At 38.4% G+C, this 7772-nt stretch overlaps 1 pseudogene; it reads left to right on the forward strand.

The window, feature by feature from the left end:
• The first annotated feature begins 505 nt into the window (after nucleotides 1-505).
• On the forward strand, nucleotides 506-2089 carry LOC143381077 (etoposide-induced protein 2.4 homolog; annotated as a pseudogene).
• The last annotated feature ends 5683 nt before the right edge of the window (nucleotides 2090-7772 follow it).

Genomic DNA, 7772 nt, shown 5'->3' on the forward strand with positions numbered 1-7772 from the left:
GAACAATCCTAAAAGGCAATAATAAAATAATTCAATTTATATAGCAAACAAAAATGATTTTTTAAAAATAAATGGAGGAGTTTTTCTGCTATCCAGACCCCCCCACATACACATGGTGGGAGTTCTATCTCTTCTCACTTAAATAAATCCTCCTCTGTTTGCTCTTCCTTTCTGATTATCTGTGGATTTTTTAAAAAAATACTTTTTAGTTGTTAATAGACCTTTATTAGTTGTTAATAGACCTAATAAACCCAGTGCCTCACACATATCAGGCAAGGGCTCTACTACAGTCCTACTACAATCCTAGCCCTTGTCCATGGATTTTATTCATCAAATTTGCAAGACAAGAACCAAGAAAGAAATTGGCAAAGTGGGTAATCTAGTCTTGTCTCAAAACTCTGGTTTCATCTTGTTGGCCCATATGGGGATTGTTGGAAAGATCCTTCACGATGAGAGATTTGGGGATGCTTCTTGCTCTTCTGTGTAGTTGACAGTATGAATGGAAATGGATGACAGTGTCAAAATGTTTCTCCAGGATCTTGGCAGGGGGATCAAAGACTCCATGTTGGGTATTTGTATCATCTCAAAAGTTAGATGCTCTAATCCAGCAAAAGAGAAAGGAGCAAACTTCAAGAAGGCAAATAGTGTCTTGGCACAGAGGAGAGTTCAGAGTATAGAGCAGAAGCAAGAGAGTGAGCCACATATTTTTAGTAGAATTTTTCATTGCTGTGCTTGAAATACTGGAGTATTCTGGTTCAGTCTCCACTTGTTTTTATCGTGTGTTTATTCTTGTGCTTCAGTCAGTAACAGCCTGAATTATTGATGATCCTGAACTACATGGAAATGTTTGGTCATAGCTGGACTTCTTCACCGCATCAATTTTCAGTGCTCTTTGGGTGCTTTCCCTGTTTGTGCTTAGCAAAGTTGTGAGATGTCATTTGGTTTCAAGATATTGCTGACCTAGCATTTGAGGTATCAGGGAGGAAGCCTCATCCTTTCCCTAGTGTCAGCAAGATAACTGCCGACATGCTCTTCAAACTTTCGCTGCAGGTGCTTTTCCTTATCCAGGGGACCTTTGTGAGTCTCTTTCTCATCCATCTTGTTGGTTTGCTAGTCAGTTTGTTGCATATGTCCCTTCTCACCATACTGCTTTGAATATTGTTGGTTCAATAAAGGGATTGAAATGCACCAGCTATTGTCAAACATAGAAAGCAATTGGCCTTACTACTTTAAATGTGGTTTGCCCTTGGCTTTCCTCACAGCAATGCAGTCCTCATATATTTTCAGAGGCTGCCTCTTCTCTATCCTCTTTTCTTTATTCATCATCAGCACCAATGAAGCAAAGACCCCTGGGAAATCATACCTTTTCTCTACCATGCGGCCAGCGCAATGGTTTCATTAATGAGGTTCTTGGCATAAAAATTAGCTAGCGAGATCGAAATAAACACACAGACTCAGTTACCTTTTTCTATGACCAGGTCCGAGACGGCTCCCCTCTCTGGTTCCCTCCTCTAACCGCCCAGCAGGGCAGCAAGGATTACTCAGGGCTAGCAGGAGAGAGAGAGAGCACGCCAGGGAGCAGCCTTTTATTGGGGAGCAAGAAATTCAGGGGATAATTCCATCCAATGAAGGTTGAAGGGGGGGCCGCACTCCAAGGTCAGGGTCAGTGATTGGGCCTCCTGGGTCAGTGGTCAGTCACACCCCCACACCGACGGGTTCTCTCAACAGGAGAGGGCCGGGAAAGCTCCGACACAGCCAGAGCGCCTCAGACCCTAACCGGGAGTCACCCAGTCACGTGTGAGAATGGCTCCCGACACTTTTCCAGTTGCATGTATTTTTCTTGGTGGTCTTCTTAAGCACCAGACTCTTCCACAAGACAGTCTACCTGCAGTCTGCCTTGAGCAGTTTATCCTCTGCAAACAAGTTCTCTTCACCACATTCATTTCCTGCCAAAAGGAAGGCTGCTGAAGGCCACCGAGTTGCCTGCCATCCCAAGGGGATGAGTGGGTTGGAAGGAGGCTGTGGCAGCTCTTTTTCTATGTCCTCTGCCAAGGGTTCCCTGCATATGCCCTTCTATTTGAGGAATTAGAATTTTTGTCTCTGGTGCACGCAAGGCAGAATCTTCCTGGCACCAGTATGTGGATTTTTAATACACCCTGGGTCTTGAAAGGACAACAGTTTTTTCTGCGGGTACTTTCTAGCATTTGCCAGCCTGGACTGATTTGTATACTTTTTTTTTTTTTTTAATAGATGGCAGTGGAATGCATTACAATTCATATTACACATAATTTTCCATATATCTGGTTGTATATAAAGTATATTTACACCAATTCCTGTCTTCATGCTTGCCTTGCATGCACAAGGCCGTGGGTTCAATCCCCAGCATCCCTCCCCCCCAAAAAAGAATACTTTGGTTTTCGACCTGTCCCATTTATCCTCCCACCTCTCCTTCTTGCCTTCTAGCACCCTTAGATGAATGGATTTTGTAATTATAGCTGTTGTATTTTGTGGATTTGTTATTTTTGTTGTTTTTCTGTGAAGTACATAAATTGGATGTGGGAGGTGAAGGAGTATCTCAGCTGTTCCTTCTTTACTCCCTTTACAGCCATCTCTATCTTCTTTCATACAACTCAGGTTAGGTTTTGGTCTCTCTTGTTCTGCTGCCAAAAAAAAAAAAAGTAAAAGAAAAATAAGAAAAAGGGAAAAAAAAAAGTTCCTGAAGAGGTGGGTCAGAATGAAAGACCTCATAGCCAGACTGGATTTTGAGGAGTAATTTTCTTCCCTTTGGCCTTTACTTGGGGGTACTGAGGATTGAACCCAGGCCTTGAGCATGCTAGGCAAATGCTCTTCCACTGAGCTTTTCCCCTTGAAGGGGAAAAAGGTTTTTTCACTGGTACATTTAAACTCCCCACCTATGTGGAGGTTCCAATTCTGGACAAGTGCCACTATAACACAGAATGTTCAGAGAAACTGAACTTTTCAAATCCAGAGGGTGAAAATTTATTGTTGGTCACTGACAGAGAGGTCTGGTTGGTATTTCAAAGGTATATTAGGTGCTGCAAATAGGAACTAAAGGGGTAAACTTATTAAACCTGTTATTGGTGATGTTTACCTGTCATTTTAAGAGACTAAATATCGTCTAGGAGGGTAGACATCAAATACTTGTACAATTTTAAAATGTCACAATTAAATGTGAGCTGGTCACCCCCCCCACACACACACACACAAATTCAGGAATAAATTTAATCATCCATGTGTAAGACTGTATATGGAGAATGCAAAGCATTGTTGAAAAATCTTGAAAGGCCCTAACAACAAATAAATAAATAGACATCCCATATTCATAGGTTAGAAAATATTTTCAAGATTACAACAGTCTCCAGCTGACCTACAGGTTTAATGTAATCCTATAGTAACCCCAGCTGCCTTTTTTTTCTTTTTACACAAATTGACAAATCTCATCTGGAAATATAAAGAACCTGGGATAGTCAAAACAATCTTGAACAAAAGAACAAAATTAGAACTCACACTTCATGATTTCAAAACTTACTATAAAGCCATTATAATTAAGAGGATGTGGTACTGGTAGAAAGGTATAAAAATACTGGCATAAAGTTGAATAAAACTGAGAGTCTGGAAATAAAATGTTATAGTCAATTGATTTTTGATAAGGGTTCTATTTCACTAGAAAGAATTTGCTAGTTTTTAAAGCCTTTTTAAACAAATGGTGCTGGAACAAGTGGCTATCTACATGCAAAAAGATTGAAGATGGACCCTTATGTCACATACAAAAAAGGAATCAAAAGTCAGCACCTACTTTTCTCTGGGAGAAGTTTGGCAAAAAAAGTTCTTTGTCAGTACTTCTTTCTTTTAAAGTATCACATCATGATTTATAATATGATTGTGCATATTGCTGTCATTTATACTGTAGTCATAATTGTCTTTTGTTATTTTATTTGCCATGTACTTTATATTCAATACTTCTAATAAGTGGTGCTCAATTAATATTTTCAAAACATAAATAAATTAATAAGAAAAAATGTCAAAAAAAGAAAACTAAATATAAGAATTTTAACAAATATTTTAGAAGAAAATAGGAATAAATCTTTGTGACCCTGGGTTAGGCAAAGCCTTCTTAGATATAACACAAAAAGAAAAAAAAATGGATAAATTGAACTTTATCAAAACTAAAAAACTTATTCTTCAGAGGATAACAATAAAATGAAAGGACATCCTGAAAAATGGTAGAAAATCTTTCAGTCATATATCTGATGGGGATCTTGTATCTAGAATTGTGAAGAACACTTACATAGGCTGAGGATATATGGATATATGAGCTCAATGGAAGAGCATTTGCCTAGCATACTCAAGGCCTGGATTCAATCTTCAGTACCCCCAAGTAAACAAATGCTTAAAACTCAACCATAAGGGGGAAAAAAAAACATTTAAAAAATAGGCAAGGATTTGAATGGACAATTCTCCAAAGACATAAATGGCCAAGAAACTCATGAAATGACATTCGATATCACTAATCATTAGGGAAATACGAATCAAAACAAGATACCACTTTCTACCCAATAGGGTGATATAATCTAAAAACTGTGTTGCAAAAGATATGGTGCAACTAAAACTTTCATATACTGGGAATTTAAATGGTGAAACCTGAGAATTCCTCAAAATGTAAAACATATAGTTGTTGTATCAACTCATCCCACTCTTAAGTATATACCCCTATTATGTGCACACAAAAACTTGGTACCTAAATGTCCACAGCATTATCTTTTAGAGAATAATCATTTTACAACACCTAATCAGTTAAAGATCATCAATGCTAAAACTCTTAGATAAAAGGTTGATTGGGAGTTAAACAGCCACATGGTACAAAAATATCACCCTATAAATTATTTACTAATAAAAAAGTAGAAACTTGGCATTATATTTGAATATCTGCTTGTTGCCACCTTACCCAATAATCAAACTTAACACTACTACCAGTGGAAGAGCTCATCCTCCAATCCTCTCCTTCAATCTTGTCCTTCAGGATTGACACCTGGAAAGTGGTTGAAAACCTGGAAAGCAGCTTAACAAAGAATTTGGTGGTTAGCCCTTGATCAAGCAGGAAGGAGTAGATTAGAGGACCAGCCCATAGAATGGGCACCCTTGCCAGATTGCTTAGAACTTTTCCAAGTTTAGTATTGAAATGCCTATATTCCTGGAGGCTTGGGAGGTTGAGGCAGGATGATCACAAGTTCAAAGCCAGTCTCAGCAACTTAGTGAGATCCTGTCCCAAAATAAAAATTTTTTTAAAAAAAGAAAGGGCTGGGGATGTGGCTCAGTGACTAAGTGCTCCTGGGTTTAATCCATGGTTTAAAAGAGGAGGAGGAGGAGGGGGAGGGGGAGGGGGAGGGGAGGAGGAGGGGGAGGGGAGGGGAGGGGGAGGGGGAGGGGGAGGGGGAGGAATTCCTAATACAAAGCTGGAAGGTTGGTCACCCAGTCAACTCAGTAAAACTACCTTTATATTTTTTCCCCTGGTCCTCACCTCCTTGCCCCAATCCTAGAGTTATGGGAGGAGGAATTGAATAATAATGAAAAATGATAAAAGGTATGGCACTTCGTTCCCCATTAGTAGTTGGTTTCTGAACCAAGGGGAGATTTAAATTGGATGTGAGATTTTTTGGTGGATGATAAAAATATTTCCAAATTGATGGTGGTGATGTTTGTGCAATTCTGTGACTATGCTAAAAACCATTGAATTGTATAGTATAAGTGATTGAATTGTTTATAATTTATATCTTAAGCTGTTTTGAAAGTGTGAGAAAGAAGTTTTTATTAGATTGGTCTGGAACTTTTTATATCTGAAAGAGACTAAAAAACTATATCATTTCCCTGAGATGTGATCAACATAACAAAAGAAAAGGGTTGACACCAGTGGAAACATAATAAATTTTAAAATTTGTTCTGTCAATAAACTGGCTACACTCATTTGAATGGATTTTTGTTCCCTGTAATCAAGAGGTTTTGGGGGTTTTTGTTTGTTTTTTTGGAGGAGTATAGGGAATTGAACCCAGGGGCACTTTACCACAAGCCATATCCCCAAGCCTTTTTATTTTTTGAGATAGAGTCTTGCTAAATTATGGAGGCTGGCCTTGAATTTTTGATCCTCCTGCCTCAGCCTCTCAAATTGCTAGAATTTGAGGTGTGTAACAACATGCCTGGCTGAGAGAGTTTTGACTAAAAACATCCAAAGAATATTCAATCCATTCATTCTCATGCAGATGCTAAATCTTAACCATGGATAAAATCATGACTAGTTGTCTATATGCTCTATATATTTATATCACTGCTCTGGTCCTTCACAGACTTTTTTTTTAAAGCAAGCCACACTGGCATTATGCCACTAGTATATATTGGAAATGTATTAGAAAACAGCCATATATGTGTGTTATTGAGGTCCTGAGGAGACATTTGTTTTTCCTTGGGTATTAGTCTGAGGAGTAGCTGGGCTTCTAAACATTTGGTTTATTTATAATTTATGTATATGGAATTGTGTCATAAAAAGAATTTTTAATTTTCTTTTGCCTTCCTAATTCTTTCTGAAGCTGTTCCTGTATAATGGTGCTTTCCTGGATGTATTGTCAATCATATACTTTTATTTCCCTTGCCCACAGAGAGGGCCCATGACTAAGCTCTCCAGACAGGATGCCTCATTCCTTTGTCCACACTTGTTGGTCTGGAGGAGGAAACACAACACAAACAAAGTCATTCAGAATCCTACCAAAGATTTTTTCTGGAACTGTCAGCTACCCACAAGTCCCCATAGTGCGTAGGATTACTGGCCAAAGGACTATGTAAGATTAGTGCTTTTGTCACCATCTTTACTATCAAGAGGGAAGCCTCTTTGAGAATGAAACCAACAGAGGCAAATGTCCTGAGGACTTTGAGTCTCTGGACTCATCTGTTCCTCAAACTAGGACTATTCATATACTTTTCTGTTAAATAAACCAATATACTTCCTTTTTGGATTTTTAAAAAATTATGCCAGTTTGATTAGAACCTCTGTCACTGGCAACAAAAAGAAGCCTGAGTGATGTAGTTACTTATTAAGTTTTCCTCTTTTTTTTTTTAATATTTACTTTTTAGTTGTAGTTGGACACAATACCTTTATTTTACTTATTTATTTTTATATGGTGCTGAGGGTCGAACCCAGGTCCTCACACATACTAGGCAAGGACTCTACTGCTGAGCCACAACCCCAGCCCCAAGTTTTCTTCTTTTCATTGACAGAAAGTCAGAGTCAAATTTGCAGTCCACATGTGGACAGGATCAAGTTGAATGAATTGTGTATATTACATTGTTACTTGCTTCATCTTTTTTTCTTCACTCATATTTTATCTTGTTATAGCTTATGTACTTTTGTAAGCCTCTTCAAATCCCTTTATAACATGATAGTAGATAGTAGTGATTGTTTCCTCTATTACCCTGAGTCTGGACTAGAACAGAATTACGGGTTTATTCCTAAAGGACATATAGTTGATTTCTTACTCAAACTTCACTCTCCCTTCTTCTTTTCCCAATCCTGATTTTTTTTTTGTAGAAATCAATATTCTTCTATATAGCCTACCTGCTTTAGTCTGTCCTCAGTGACAGCTTCAGGGATGGACCTAATTAAGGGTAACTTCCTCCTCCTGAGGAGGAATTGACTCAGTGACTTGTTCCATTGAAATGTCAAAACAGGTGTGCTGATGGCTTTTACTTCTGGAAAACCTTCTGAA

This window comes from Callospermophilus lateralis, chromosome 15, assembly GCF_048772815.1.
Source record: "Callospermophilus lateralis isolate mCalLat2 chromosome 15, mCalLat2.hap1, whole genome shotgun sequence".
Lineage (NCBI taxonomy): Eukaryota > Metazoa > Chordata > Mammalia > Rodentia > Sciuridae > Callospermophilus > Callospermophilus lateralis.